Below are 14,576 nucleotides of genomic sequence, written 5' to 3'. Positions count from 1 at the left end.
TTTAGAGAAGAAATTCAGCTAAAAGCTCGCCAGCTATTATTATGCCTGGGAAGATAAAATGGAACCGGAAAACGAATTTCGGACTTCCTAAACGGATTTCTCGAGGTAACGGAAGCTTAACAGAAGCGGAAAATCGTAAATTTGAGGGTCTTAGAGAAGAAGATCGGCTAAAATCTCGCCAGCACATTGCGAAGTAATGAGTCTCGTTCGTTTACCATTACAATCAAATTAGGCTACAATTTTGTCCAAATCCGGCAGTGCCGAGCTACGTCGATTTCACATGTCTTATCTGATCCCGATCGATATTCAGATGATTTGAACCAAAAATCGTCTGTCAACAAGTAATCAAAAATAGAAAAACACGAAAAGGGGCGCAACACGAGGACTTCTCAGGGGGTCACTCATCCTAGAACTGCTCTCGCTGAAGCATGCTTAACTTCGGAGTTCTGATGGGATCTGGTGCATTAGTGCTGGTATGATCGCAACCGACATTGAGTGGATGTTTATTCTTATATCCCTCGAGTACGTGTGGAGCGGGCGGCGATGGACAACACGCGGCACTGCTCTCGCCCAATTAGAACCATGAAGTTAAGCTTTCTGGCGCGATGGCAGAATTAGGATGGGTGAAATCCATGGGAAGTCCTCGCCTCGCGGCACTGCTCTCGCCCAATCATAATCTTAAAGTTAATCGTTCTGGCGCGATGTCAGAGCTAGGATGGGTGACCTCCCTGGGAAGACCTCGTGTCGCGACCGTTTACGTAAATTACGGATAAAACAGTCGAAATAATTGTTTTTAATGAGTTAACCGTCTCCGGAGTAATCTGCATCATACCCTTATGCACAGAACCGGCTCACGACAACAAAAATCGCTAAATGTTCCATGAAAATAGAAAAAAAAATTAAGAATAAAAAAATAGGGAATGTAAAGCTATTATTATGTCTGGGATACGATAAATAAAACCGGAAGCGAATTTCGGACTTCCTAAGCGGATTTCTCGAGAAAACGGAAGCTTAACAGAATCGGAAAATCGCAAATTAGAGGGTTTTAGAGAAGGAATTCGGCAAAAATCTCGCAGCTCATTGCGAAGAATGAGTCTCGTTCGTTTGCCCGTTTACAATCAAATTAGGCTACAATTTTGTCCAAATACGGCAGTGCTCGAGCTACGTTGATTTCACGTCTTATCTGGTCCCGGTCGAGATTCGGAGGATTTGAGCCGAAAATCGTCTGTCAACAAGTAATCCAAAATAGAAAAACACGAAAAGGGGTACAACACGAGGACTTCCTAGGGGGTCACCCATCCTAGTACTGCTCTCTCCCAAGCACGCTTAACTTCGGAGTTCTGGTGGAATCCGGTGCATTATTGCTGGTATGATCGCACCCGACATTTAGTGGATGTTTATTCTTATATCCTAGAGTACGTGTGGAGCAGGCGGCGATGGACAACACGCGGCACTGCTCTCGCCCAATCAGAACCATGAAGTTATGCGTTTTGGCGCGATGGTGGAGCTAGGATGGGGACCTCCCTGGGAAGGTCCTCGTGTCGCGACGTTTACGTAAATTATGGATTAAACAGTCGAAATAATTGTTTTTAATGAGTTAACCGTCTCCTGAGTATCTACGTAATACGCTTCCGCACAGAAAACGGCTCACGACAACAAAATCGCTAAATGTTCCTAGTAAATAGAAAAAAAAATAAGAAGAAGAAAATAGCGAATGTAAAGCTATATTATGCCTTGGATACGATAAAAATGGACCGGAATCGAATTTTCGGACTTCCTAAGCGGATTTCTCGAGGAACGAAAAGCTTAACAGAAGCGGAAAATTGCCAAATTAGAGGTCTTAGAGAAGGAATTCGGCTAAAATCTCTCCAGCCTATTGCGGATTAATGAGGTTTTGTTCGTTTTGCCCGTTTACAATCAAATTAGGCTACAATTTTGTTCAAATCGGCAGCGCCCCCGAGCTACGTTGATTTCACGTCCTATCTGGTACCGATCGAGATTCAGATGATTTGAGCCGAAAATCGTATGTCAATAAGTAATCAAAATAAAAAAAACACGAAAAAGGATTTGCAACCCGAGGACTTCCCAGGGGGGTAAACCGGTGCATTAGTGCTAGTCATGATCGCAACCGACATTGAGTTGGTATTTTAGTTCTTATATCCCTCGAGTACGTGTGGATAACGCGGGCGGCGATGGACAACACGCGGCACTGCTTTCGTCAAATCACAACCATGAAGTAAGCGTTCTGGCGTGGATGGCAGAGCTAAGATGGGTGACCTCCCTGGGAAGTCCTCGTGTCGCGACCGTTTACGTTTATTATGGCTAAAACAGTCGAAATAATTGTTTTTAATGAGTTAACCGTCTCTGTAGTAATCTGCGTCATACCCTTCTGCACAGCACCGGCTCACGAGAACAAAAATCGCTAAATGTTCCCAGAAAATAGAAAAAAATAAGAAGAAGAAAGCGAATGTAAAGCTATTATTATGCCTGAGATACGATAAAATAAAACCTGAATAGATATTCGGACTTCCTAAGCAGATTTCTCAAGGAAACGGAAGCTTAACAAAAGCGGAAAATCGCAAATTAGAGGGTCTTAGAGAAGAAATTCGGCTAAGACCGTTTACAATCAAATTAGGCTACGATTTTGTCTTGTCCAAATCCAACAGTGCCCGAGTTACGTTGATTGCACGTCTTATTTGGTCTCGATCAAGATTCAGAAGATTTGAGCAGAAAATCGTCTTTCAACAAGTAATCAAAAATAGAAAAACACGGAAAGGGGTGCAACACGAGGACTTCCCAGGGGGTCACCCATCCTAGTACTGCCTCTCGCTCAAGCACGCTTAACTTCGGAGTTCTGATGGGATCCGGTGCTTTAGTGCTTGTATGATCGCACCAGACATTGAGTGGGATGTTTATTCTTATATCCCTCGAGTACGTGTGGAGCGGGCGGCGATGGACAACACGCTGCACTGCTCTCGCCCAATCAGAACCATGAAGTTAATCGTTATGGCGCGATGGCAAAGCTAGGATGGGTGACCTCCCTGGGAAGACCTCGTGTCGCGACCGTTTACGTAAATTATGGCTAAAACAGTCGAAATAATTGTTTTTAATGAGTTAACCGTCTCCGGTGTAATCTGCGTCATACCCTTCCGCATAGCACGGACTCACGACAACAAAAATCGCTAAATGTTCCCAGAAAATAGAAAAAAATAAGAAGAAGTAAATAGGGAATGTAAAGCTATTATTATGCCTGAGATACGATAAAATGGAACTGGAATTGAATTTCAGACTTCCTAAGTGGATTTCTCGAGGAAACGGAAGCTTAACAGAAGCGAAAAATCGCAAATTAGAGGGTCTTAGAGAAGGAATTCGGCTAAAATCTCGCCAGCTCATTGCGGAGTAATGAGTCTCGTTCGTTTGCCCGTTTACAATCAAATTAGCCTACAATTTTGTCCAAATCCGGCAGTGCTTGAGCTGCGGTTATTTCACATGTCTTCTCTAGTCCTTATCGAGAGTCAGATGATTTGTGCCGAAAATCGTCTGTCAACAAGTAATCAAAAATTGAAAAACACGAAAAGGGATGCAACACGATTACTTCCCAGGGGGTCATCCATCAAAGTACTGCTCTCGCCCATGCACGCTTAACTTCGGAGTTCTTATGGGATCCGGTGTATAAATGCTGGTATGATCGCACCCGAAATTGAGTGGGATGTTTATTCTTATATCCCTCGAGTACGTGTGGAGCGGGCGGCGATGGACAACACGCGGCACTTTTCTCGCCCAATCAGAACAATGAAGTTAAGCGTTCTGGCGCGATGGCAGAGCTTGGATGGGTGACCTCCCTGGAAAGTCCTCGTGTCGCGACCGTTTACGTAAATAATGGCTAAAACAGTTGAAATAATTGTTTTTAATGAGTTAACCGTTTCCGGAGTAATCTGCGTCATACTCTTCCGTACAGAAACGGCTCACGACAACAAAAATCGCTAAATGTTACCAGAAAATAGAAAAAAATAAGAATAAGAAAATAGCGAATGTAAAGCTATTATTATGTCTGGGATACGATAAAATGAAACCGGAATCGAATTTCGGCCTTACTAAGCGGATTTTTCGAGGAAACGGAAGCTTAACAGAAACGGAAAATCGCAAATTAGAGGGTCTTAGAGACGGAATTCGGCTAAAATCTCGCCAGCTCATTGCGGATTAATGTGTCTCGTTCGTTTGCCCATTTGCAATCAAATAAGCCTACAATTTTGTCCAAATCCGGCAGTGCCCGAGCTACGTTGATTTCACATGTCTTCTCTGGTCCTGATCGAGAGTTGGATAATTTGAGCCAAAAATCTTCTGTCAACAAGCAATCAAAAATAGAAAACACGAAAAGGGGTGCAACACGAGGACTTCCCAGGGAATCACCCATCCAAGTACTGCTCTCGCCCAAGCACGGCATAACTTCGGAGTTCTGATGGGATCCGGTGTATTATTGCTGGTATGATCGCACCCGACTTTGAGTGGGATGTTATTTCTTATATCCCTCTAGTACGTGTGGAGCGGGCGGCGATGGACAACACGCGGCACAGCTCTCGCCCAATCAGAACAATGAAGTTAAGCGTTCTGACGCGATGGAAGAGCTTGGATGGGTGACCTCCCAGGAAAGTCCTTGTGTCGTGACCGTTTACGTAAATTATGGCTAAAACAATCGAAATAATTGTTTTTAATGTGTTAACTGTCTCCGGAGTAATCTGCGTCATACCATTCCGCACAGAACCGGCTCACAACAACAAAAATCGTTAAATGTTTCCAGAAAATAGAAAAAAAATAAGAATAAGAAAATAGCGAATGTAAAGCAATTATTATGCCTGGGATACGATAAAATGAAACCGAAACTCAATTTCGGACTTCCTAAGCGGATTTCTCGAGGAAACAGAAGCTTAACAGAAGCGGAAAATCGCAAATTAGAGGGTCTTAGAGAAGGAATTCGGCTAAAATCTCTCCCGCTCATTGCAGATTAATGAGTCTCGTTCGTTTGCCAGTTTACAATCAAATTAGGCTACAATTTTGTCCAAATCCGGCAGTGCCCGAGGTACGTTGATTTCACGTCTTATCTGGTCCCGATCGAGATTCAGATGATTTGAGCCGAAAATTGTTTTTCTACAAGTAATAAAAAATATAAAAACTCGAAAAGGGATGCAACACGAGGACTTCCCAAGGGGTTCACCCATCCTATTACTGCTCTCTCCCAAGCACGCTTAACTTCGGAGTTCTGATGGGTTCCGGTGCGTTAGTGCAGGTATGATCGCACCCGACATTGAGTTTGATGTTTATTCTTATATCCCTCGAGTACGTGTGGAGCGGGCGGAAATGGACAACACGCGGCACTGCTCTCGCCCAATCAGAACCATGAAGTTAAGCGTTCTGGCGCGATGGCAGAGCTAGGATGGGTGACCTCCTTGGGAAGTCCTCGTGTCGCGACCGTTTACGAAAATTATGGTTAAAACAGTCGAAATAATTGTTTTTAATGAGTTAACCGTCTCCGGAGTAATCTGCGTCATACCCTTCCGCACAGCACCGGCTCACGACAACAAAAATAGCTAAATGTTCCCAGAAAATAGAAAAAAATAAGAAGAAGAAAATAGCTAATGTAAAGCTATTATTATGCCTGGGATAAGATAAAATGGAACCGGAATCGAATTTTGGACTTTCTAAGCGGATTTCTCGAGGAAACGGAAGCTTAATAGAAGCGGAAAATCGCAAATTCGAGGGTCTTAGAGAAGGAATTTGGCTAAAATCTCACCACCTCGTTACGGAGTAATGTGTCTCGTTCGTTTGCCCGTTTACAATCAAATTAGCCTACAATTTTGTCCAAATCCGGCAGTTCATGAGCTACGTTGATTTCACGTCTTATCTGGTCCCGATCGAGATTCAGATGATTTGAGCCGAAAATCGTCTGTCAACAAGTAATCAAAAATATAAAAACACGAAAAGTGATGTAACACGACAACTTTTTAGGGGGTCACACATCCTAGTACTGCTCTCGTCCAAGAACGCTTAACTTCGGAGTTCTGATGGGATCCAGTGCATTAGTGCTGGTATGATCGCACCCGACATTGAGTGGGATGTTTATTCTTATATCCCTCGAGTACGTGTGGAGCGGAGGGCGATGGACAACACTTGGCACTGCTCTCGCCCAATTAGAACCATGAAGTTAATCGTTATGGCGCGATGGCAGAGCTAGGATGGGTGACCTCCCTGGGAAGTCCTCGTGTCGCGACCGTTTACGTAAATTATGGATAAAACAGTCGAAATAATTGTTTTTAATGAGTTAACCGTCTCAAGAGTAATCTGCGTCATACCTTTCCGCACAGAACCGGCTCACGATAACAAAAATCGCTAAATGTTCCCAGAAAATAGAAAAAAAAAGAAGAAGAAAATAGCGAATGTAAGGCTAGTATTATGCTTGGTATATGATAAAATGGAACCGGGATCGAATTTCGGACTTCCTAAGCGGATTTCTCGAGGAAACGGAAGCTTAACAGAAGCGGAAAATCGCAAATTAGAGGGTCTTAGAGAAGAAATTCGGCTAAAATCTCGCCAGCTCATTGCGGATTAATGTGTCTCGTTCGTTTGCCCATTTGCAATCAAATAAGCCTACAATTTTGTCCAAATCCGGCAGTGCCCGAGCTACGTTGATTTCACGTCCTATCTGGTACCGATTGAGATTCAGATGATTTGAGCCGAAAATCGTATGTCAATAAGTAATAAAAAATAAAAAAACACGAAAAAGGATGCAACACGAGGACTTCCCAGGGGGTAACCGGTGCATTAGTGCTAGTATGATCGCAACCGACATTAAGTTGGTAGTTTATTCTTATATCCCTCGAGTACGTGTGGAGCGGGCGGCGATGGACAACACGCGGCACTGCTCTCGTCCAATCAGAACCATGAAGTTAAGCGTTCTGGCGCGATGGCAGAGCTAAGATGGGTGACCTCCCTGGGAAGTCCTCGTGTCGCGACCGTTTACGTTTATTATGGCTAAAACAGTCGAAATAATTGTTTTTAATGAGTTAACCGTCTCTTGAGTAATCTGCGTCATACCCTTCTGCACAGCACTGGCTCACGAGAACAAAAATCGCTAAATGTTCCCAGAAAATAGAAAAAAATAAGAAGAATAAAGCGAATGTAAAGCTATTATTATGCCTGAGATACGATAAAATGGAACCGGAATAGATATTCGGACTTCCTAAGCAGATTTCTCGAGGAAACGGAAGCTTAACAGAAGCGGAAAATCGCAAATTAGAGGGTCTTGGAGAAGAAATTCGGCTAAGACCGTTTACAACCAAATTAGGCTACGATTTTGTCTTGTTCAAATCCAACAGTGCCCGAGTTACGTTGATTGCACGTCTTATTTGGTCTCGATAAAGATTCAGAAGATTTGAGCAGAAAATCGTCTTTCAACAAGTAATCAAAAATAGAAAAACACGGAAAGGGGTGCAACACGAGGACTTCCCAGGGGGTCACCCATCCTAGTACTGCCTCTCGCCCAAGCACGCTTAACTTCGGAGTACTGATGGGATCCAGTGCATTAGTGCTGGTATGATCGCACCCGACATTGAGTGGGATGTTTATTCTTATATCCCTCGAGTACGTGTGGAGCGGGGGGCGATGGACAACAGTTGGCACTGCTCTCGCCCAATCAGAACCATGAAGTTAATCGTTATGGCGCGATGGCAGAGCTAGGATGGGTGACCTCCCTGGGAAGACCTCGTGTCGCGACCGTTTACGTAAATTATGGATAAAACAGTCGAAATAATTGTTTTTAATGAGTTAACCGTCTCCAGAGTAATCTGCGTCATACCCTTCCTCACAGAACCGGCTCACGATAACAAAAATCGCTAAATGTTCCCAGAAAATAGAAAAAAAAAAGAAGAAGAAAATAGCGAATGTAAGGCTAGTATTATGCTTGGGATACGATAAAATGGAACCGGAATCGAATTTCGGACTTCCTAAGCGGATTTCTCGAGGAAACGGAAGCTTAACAGAAGCGGAAAATCGCATTAGAGGGTCTTAGAGAAGAAATTCGGCTAAAATCTCGCCAGCTCATTGCGGAGTAATGAGTCTCGTTCGTTTGCCCGTTTACACTCAAATTAGCCTACAATTTTGTCCAAATCCAGCAGTGCCCGAGCTACGATGATTTTGACATGTCTTCTCTGGTCCTGATCGAGATTCAGATGATTTGAGCCGAAAGTCTGTCAACAAGTAATCAAAAATAGAAAAACACGAAAAATGGTGCAACACGAGAACTTCCCAGGGAGTCACCCATCCTAGTACTGCTCTTGCCCAAGCACGATTAACTTCGGAGTTTTGATGGGATACGGTGCATTAGTGCTGGTATGATCGCAACCAAAATTGAGTAGGATGTTTATTCTTATATCCTTCGAGTACGTGTGGAGCAAGCGGCGATGGACAACACGCGGCACTGCACTCGTCCAATCCTAACCATGAAGTTAAGCGTTTTGGCGCGATTGCCGAGCTAGGATGGTTGACCTTCCTTGGAAGTCCTCGTGTCGCGACCGTTTATGTAAATATGGATAAAACAGTTGAAATAATTGTTTTTAATGAGTTAACCGTCTCCGGAGTAATCTGCGTCATACCCTTCCGCACAGAACCGGCTCATGACAACAAAAATCGCTAAATGTTTCCAGAAAATTGAAAAAAAAATAAGAATAAGAAAATAGCGAATGTAAAGCTATTATTATGACTGTGATACGATAAAATGAAACCGGAATCGAATTTCGTACTTACTAAGCGGATTTTTCGAGGAAACGGAAGCTTAAGAGAAGCGGAAAATCGTAAATTAGAGGGTCTTAGAGAAGGAATTCGGCTAAAATCTTGTCAGCTCATTGCGTATTACTGAGTCTCGTTCGTTTGCCCGTTTACAATCAAATTAGGCTACAATTTTGTCCAAATCCGACAGTGCCCGAATTACGTTGATTTCACATGTCTTATTTGGTCTCGTTCGAGATTCAGATGATTTGAGTCGAAAATCGTCTTTCAACAAGTAATTAAAAATATAAAAACACGAAAATGGGTGCAACACAAGGACTTCCCAAAGGGTCGGTCACCCATCCTAGTACTGCTCTAGCCCAAGCACGCTTAACTTCGAAGTTCTGATGGGATCCGGTGCATTAGTGCTGGTATGATCGCACCCAACATTTAGTGGGATGTTTATTCTTATTACCCTCGAGTACGTGTGGAGCGGGCGGCGATGGACAACACGCGGCACTGCTCTCGCCCAATCAAAACCATGAAGTTAAGCGTTCTGACGGGATGGCAAAGCTAGGATGGGTGACCTCCCTGGGAAGTCCTCGTGTAGCGACCGTTTACGTAAATTATGGCTAAAATAGTTGAAATAATTGTTTTTAATGAGTTAACCGTCTCCGGAGTAATATGCGTCATACCCTTCCGCACAGCACCGGCTCACGACAACAAAAATCGCTAAATGTTCACAGAAAATTAAAAAAAATAAGATGAAAAAAATAGCGAATGAAAAGCTATTATTATGCATGTGATACGATAAAATGGAACCGGAATCGAATTTCATACTTCCTAAGCGGATTTATCTAAGAAACGAAAGCTTAACAGAAGCGAAAAATCGCAAATTAGAGGGTCTTAGAGAAGGAATTCGGCTAAAATCTCGCCAGCTCATTGGGAGAATGAGTCTCGTTCGTTTGCCCGTTTACAATCAAATTAGCCTACAATTTTGTCCAAATCCGGCAGTGCCCGAGCTACGTTGATTTCACATTTCTTCTCTTATCCTGATCGAGAGTCAGATGATTTGAGCCGAAAATCGTCTGTCAACAAGTAATCAAAAATAGAAAAACACGAAAAGGGGTGCAAACGAGGACTTTCCAGCGTGTAACTCATCCAAGTACTGCTCCCACCCAAGCATGCTTAACTTCGAAGTTCTGATGGGATTCGGTGCATTAGTGCTGGTATGATCGCACCCGACATTGAGTGGGATGTTTATTATTATATCCCTCGAGTACGTGTGGAGCGTGCGGCGATGGACAACACGCGGCACTGCTCTCGCCCAATCAGAACAATGAAGTTAAGCGTTCTGGCACGATGGCAGAGCTAGGATGGGTGACATCCCTGGAAAGTCCTCGTGTCGCGACTGTTTCCGTAAATTATGGCTAAAACAGTCGAAATAATTGTTTTTAATGAGTTAACCGTCTCCGGAGTAATCTGCGTCATACCCTACCGCACAGAACCAGCTCACGACAACAAAAATCGCTAAATGTTCCCTGAAAAGTGAAAAAAAATAAGAATAAGAAAATAGCGAATGTAAAGCTATTATTATGCCTTGATACAATAAAATGAAACTGGAATCGAATTTCGGACTTACTAAGGGGATTTTTCGAGGAAACGGAAGATTAACAGAAGCGGAAAATCGCAAATTAGATGGTCTTAGGGAAGGAATTCGGCTAAAATCTCGCCATCTCATTGCGGATTGATCAATCTCGTTCGTTTGCCCGTTTACAATCAAATTAGACTACAATTTTGTCCAAATCCGGCAGTGCCCGAGCTACATTGATTTTGCATTTCTTATCTGGTCCCGATCGAGATTCAGATGATTTGAGCCGAAAATCGTCTGTCAACAAATAATCAAAAATAGAAAAACACGAAAAGGGGTCCAACACGAGGACTTCCCAGGGGGTCACCCATCCTAGTACTGCTGTCGCCCAAGCACGCTTAACTTCGGAGTTCTGATGGGATCCGGTGCATTAGTGCTGGTATGATCACACCCGACATTGAGTGGGATGTTTATTCTTATATTCCTCGAGTATGTGTGGAGCAGGCGGCGATAGACAACACGCGGCACTGCTCTCGTCCAATCAGAACCATGAAGTTAAGCGTTCTGGCACGATGGTAGAGCTAGGATGGGTGACCTCCCTGGGAAGTCCTCGTGGCGACCGTTTACGTAAATTATGGCTAAAACAGTTGAAATAATTGTTTTTAATAAGTTAACAGTCTCCGGAGTATTCTGCGTCATACCCTTTCGCACAGCACCTGTTGGAACTTTTCAAGTTCGCAATCTTGATTTTGATGTTAACAAAACTTGTTATTGTGTTTCTATCATATTTCCTCAAGTGTGAAATTCCAAACACAAGAAGCAAGCTGAAACTGAATTTTGCACAAACTGAATTTCTGGCGAGCTTTGGTATTTTGATGATATCTCTCAACTGGATTATCCAAATGACAATCCGCAAACTGGACTGATTAGAAAACTCAATTCGGAACAAATCGTATTTCACGTCAGTTTGGCAAAATCGGATGTTATGATGGTCTAACTGATCGCTCAATTACCGAAATGATCACACGAAAACAGCAATCAGTTGAGTTTGAGCAGCTGCGGTATTTTTGTCATATCTCTCAGCTCGGTTATTGAAATGAAGCGATTCAGTATGCGTTGGAAAGATAAAACAATGATCTACAAATCATCTTCAGAAGTCAAAGTCTCAATCAAAGCTTAAGATGCTGATAAATGAGGATAAAGTTACTGGTTCAGCACAAACTGAAATCAGCTAGGCTGATTTCAGCACACCAGCTGAAACTGAACCAACTGCTGACCAGCTGACCAACCAACTGAACTGAACCAGCTGCTGACCAACTGAAACTGAACCAGACCAGCTGAAAACCAGTTGAACCAGACCAGCTGAACTGAACCAGCTGAAACTGTACCAGACCAGCTGAAGACCAGTTGAACCAGTCCAACTGAACCAGACCAACTGAATCAGACCAACTGAACCAGTTGAACTGATTGACCAGTTGAGTTGACCAGTTGACCAGTCGGGAAAATGTCCAGCAAGACGAATTTTACTGTTGCAATTCCAGAAACAGTACAGAAACTTTCCAACGGTCATATTCTTGTGTCTAACGTATATATCAGTGTTGGAGCCTATAAATACAACATATTGAAGATCAAACAACAGCTTTTGAAGGGGATTCAAAGCATGGGCAGTTAGCATGAAAAAATCAGCTTGTTGAGAGCACAAGCCCTTGTGTGAGGATACATTTGAGATGTACACTGTAAATGATAAATTCCTCACACACAATCACTCACACATATACAAGAGAGTTGAACTTCAAAGATTAGTTGAGTGAGTCTTGCACAAAGACAATAAACTTGTGTATGTAGTCTTTGCATATGAGACATTAAAGAATATGCTGATTGTGAGGTGCTGTCTACAATCTTGAGTGCTAGGAGTTCTAGTTGGGTGCTGCCCTTCCAGAATGGGTTTGTACAAGTAGTTGTATAAATCAAAGTCTTCTAGTGGATCCTTCCCAAGAGGAAAAAGGGATGACGTAGGAGTGTTTGAAATATCCGAATATCCATAAACAAATTCGTGTCTATTTTTTTATTGCATTTGCTTATCATTTTCACTGTTTTTAAAGATGCATTGTTGAAGCATTTTATGTGTTCTTCAAATATCAAAATATTGTATACCAAATGTTTGATAAAATACTTCAACTGAATATTTTTACTCATTCAACTTGCATATATTTTAAATGGTTTACAAAATATTTAATCGGTTTTTACGAAGGATTATTTCGAGTATCTTCCTCTTGGTTTTTAACGAAACTCGATTTAATTCATCGGTGTTCAATATTTCAAGAACCGAGCTATTGTAGCTCAATGATTATCCCCCCTAATCGATCCTATCAGCACCGGTTCACGACAACAAAAATCGCTAAATGTTCCCATAAAATAGAAAAAAAATAAGAAGAAGAAAATAACGAATGTAAAGCTAGTATTATGCCTGGGATACGATAAAATGGAACCAGAATCGAATTTCGGACTACCTAAGCGGATTTATCGAGGAAACGAAAGCTTAACAGAAGCGGAAAATCGCAAATTCGAGGGTCTTAGAGAAGGAATTCGGCTAAGACCGTTTACAATCAAATTAGGCTATAAGTTTGTCCAAATCTAGCAGTGCCCGAGTTACGTTGATTTCCCATGTCTTATTTGGACCCGATCGAGATTTAGATGATTTGAGCTGAAAATCGTCTTTCAACAAGTAATCAAAAATAGAAAAACACGAAAAGGGGTGCAACACGAGGACTTCCCAGGGGGTCACCCATCCTAGTACTGCTCTCGCCCAAGTACGCTTAACTCTGTAGTTCTGATGGGATCCGGTGCATTAGTGCTCGTAAGATCGCACCCGACATTGAGTGGGATGTTTATTCTTATATCCCTCGAGTACGTGTGGAGCGGGCGGCGATGGACAACATGCGGCACTGCTCTCGCCCAATCAGAACCATGAAGTTAATCGTTATGGCGAGATGTCGGATCTAGGATGGGTGACCTCCCTGGGAATTCCTCGTTTACGTAAATTATGGATAAAACAGTCGAAATAATTGTTATTAATGAGTTAACCGTCTCCGGAGTAATCTGCGTCATACCCTTCTTTACAGAACCGGCTCACGACAACAAAAATCACTAAATGTTCCCAAAAAATAGAAAAAAAATAAGAATAAAAAATAGCGAATGTAAAGCTATTATTATGCCTGAGATACGATAAAATGGAACCGGAATTGAATTTCGGACTTCCTAAGCGGATTTCTCGAGGAAACGGAAGCTTAACAGAAGCGGAAAATCGCTAATTAGAGGGTCTTAGAGAAGAAATTCGGCTAAAATCTCGCCAGCTCATTGCGGAGTAATGAGTCTCGTTCGTTTGCCCGTTTACAATCAAATTAGCCTACAATTTTGTCCAAATCCGGCAGTGCCCGAGCTACGTTGATTTCACATGTCTTCTCTGGTCCGGATCGAGATTCAGATGATTTGAGCCGAAAATCGTCTGTCAACAAGTAATCAAAAAAAGAAAAACACGAAAAGGGGTTCAAACGAGGACTTCCCAAGGGGTCAACCATTCAAGTGCTGCTCTCGCCCAAGCACACTTAACTTCGGAGTTCTGATGGGATTTGGTGCATTAGTGCTAATATGATCTCACCCGAAATTGAATGGATTTTTATTCTTATATCCCTCGAGTACGTGTGGAGCGGGCGGCGATGGACAACACGCGGCACATGTTTCGCCCAATCAGAACAATGAAGTTAAGCGTTCTAGCGCGATGGCAAAGCTAGGATGGGTGACCTCCCTTGAAAGTCCTCGTGTCGCGACCGTTTACGTAAATTATGGCTAAAACAGTCGAAATAATTGTTTTTAATGAGATAACCGTCTCCGGAGTAATCTGCGTCATACCCTTCCGCACAGCAACGGCTCACGACAACAAAAATCGCTAAATGTTCCCAGAAAATAGAAAAAAATTAAGATGAAGAAAATAGCGAATGTAAAGCTATTATTATTCATGGGATACGATAAAATGGAACCAGAATCGAATTTCGGACTTCCTGAGCTGATTTATCGAGGAAACGGAAGCTTAACAGAAGCGAAAAATCGCAAATTAGAGGGTCTTAGAGAAGGAATTCGGCTAAGACCGTTTTCAATCAAATTAGGCTACAATTTTGTCGAAATCTGGCAGTGCCCGAGTTACGTTGATTTCACATGTCTTATTTGGTCC

General features: G+C 42.6%; 9 non-coding genes and 5 pseudogenes across 9 annotated transcripts; all 14 read right to left on the bottom strand.

The window, feature by feature from the left end:
- Window positions 1-368: 368 nt before the first annotated feature.
- On the bottom strand, window positions 369-487 carry LOC142511831 (5S ribosomal RNA; annotated as a pseudogene).
- A 775-nt stretch (window positions 488-1,262) lies between these two features.
- LOC142508728 (5S ribosomal RNA) lies at window positions 1,263-1,381 on the bottom strand. Its single transcript, XR_012806932.1, has one exon. It is a non-coding gene; the product is annotated as a 5S ribosomal RNA (ribosomal RNA).
- Window positions 1,382-2,775: 1,394 nt separating this feature from the next.
- On the bottom strand, window positions 2,776-2,895 carry LOC142506836 (5S ribosomal RNA). Its single transcript, XR_012805112.1, has one exon. It is a non-coding gene; the product is annotated as a 5S ribosomal RNA (ribosomal RNA).
- A 682-nt stretch (window positions 2,896-3,577) lies between these two features.
- LOC142507642 (5S ribosomal RNA) lies at window positions 3,578-3,696 on the bottom strand. The gene has a single exon (XR_012805893.1). It is a non-coding gene; the product is annotated as a 5S ribosomal RNA (ribosomal RNA).
- A 681-nt stretch (window positions 3,697-4,377) lies between these two features.
- Window positions 4,378-4,497, bottom strand: LOC142508699 (5S ribosomal RNA). Its single transcript, XR_012806903.1, has one exon. It is a non-coding gene; the product is annotated as a 5S ribosomal RNA (ribosomal RNA).
- A 681-nt stretch (window positions 4,498-5,178) lies between these two features.
- LOC142509641 (5S ribosomal RNA) lies at window positions 5,179-5,298 on the bottom strand. The gene has a single exon (XR_012807806.1). It is a non-coding gene; the product is annotated as a 5S ribosomal RNA (ribosomal RNA).
- Window positions 5,299-5,978: 680 nt separating this feature from the next.
- Window positions 5,979-6,097, bottom strand: LOC142512075 (5S ribosomal RNA; annotated as a pseudogene).
- Window positions 6,098-7,479: 1,382 nt separating this feature from the next.
- On the bottom strand, window positions 7,480-7,599 carry LOC142515143 (5S ribosomal RNA). Its single transcript, XR_012811001.1, has one exon. It is a non-coding gene; the product is annotated as a 5S ribosomal RNA (ribosomal RNA).
- Window positions 7,600-8,277: 678 nt separating this feature from the next.
- On the bottom strand, window positions 8,278-8,396 carry LOC142510609 (5S ribosomal RNA; annotated as a pseudogene).
- A 683-nt stretch (window positions 8,397-9,079) lies between these two features.
- Window positions 9,080-9,202, bottom strand: LOC142507468 (5S ribosomal RNA). The gene has a single exon (XR_012805727.1). It is a non-coding gene; the product is annotated as a 5S ribosomal RNA (ribosomal RNA).
- A 680-nt stretch (window positions 9,203-9,882) lies between these two features.
- On the bottom strand, window positions 9,883-10,000 carry LOC142512289 (5S ribosomal RNA; annotated as a pseudogene).
- A 682-nt stretch (window positions 10,001-10,682) lies between these two features.
- LOC142516343 (5S ribosomal RNA) lies at window positions 10,683-10,801 on the bottom strand. The gene has a single exon (XR_012812143.1). It is a non-coding gene; the product is annotated as a 5S ribosomal RNA (ribosomal RNA).
- A 2,299-nt stretch (window positions 10,802-13,100) lies between these two features.
- On the bottom strand, window positions 13,101-13,219 carry LOC142509304 (5S ribosomal RNA). Its single transcript, XR_012807485.1, has one exon. It is a non-coding gene; the product is annotated as a 5S ribosomal RNA (ribosomal RNA).
- Window positions 13,220-13,890: 671 nt separating this feature from the next.
- LOC142512834 (5S ribosomal RNA) lies at window positions 13,891-14,008 on the bottom strand (annotated as a pseudogene).
- Between the last annotated feature and the right edge of the window lie 568 nt (window positions 14,009-14,576).

This window comes from Primulina tabacum, chromosome 10, assembly GCF_025594145.1.
Source record: "Primulina tabacum isolate GXHZ01 chromosome 10, ASM2559414v2, whole genome shotgun sequence".
Classification (NCBI taxonomy): domain Eukaryota; kingdom Viridiplantae; phylum Streptophyta; class Magnoliopsida; order Lamiales; family Gesneriaceae; genus Primulina; species Primulina tabacum.
The sequence above is the reverse complement of the archived record's forward strand: the minus strand, read 5'-3'. Positions and strand labels throughout refer to the sequence as shown.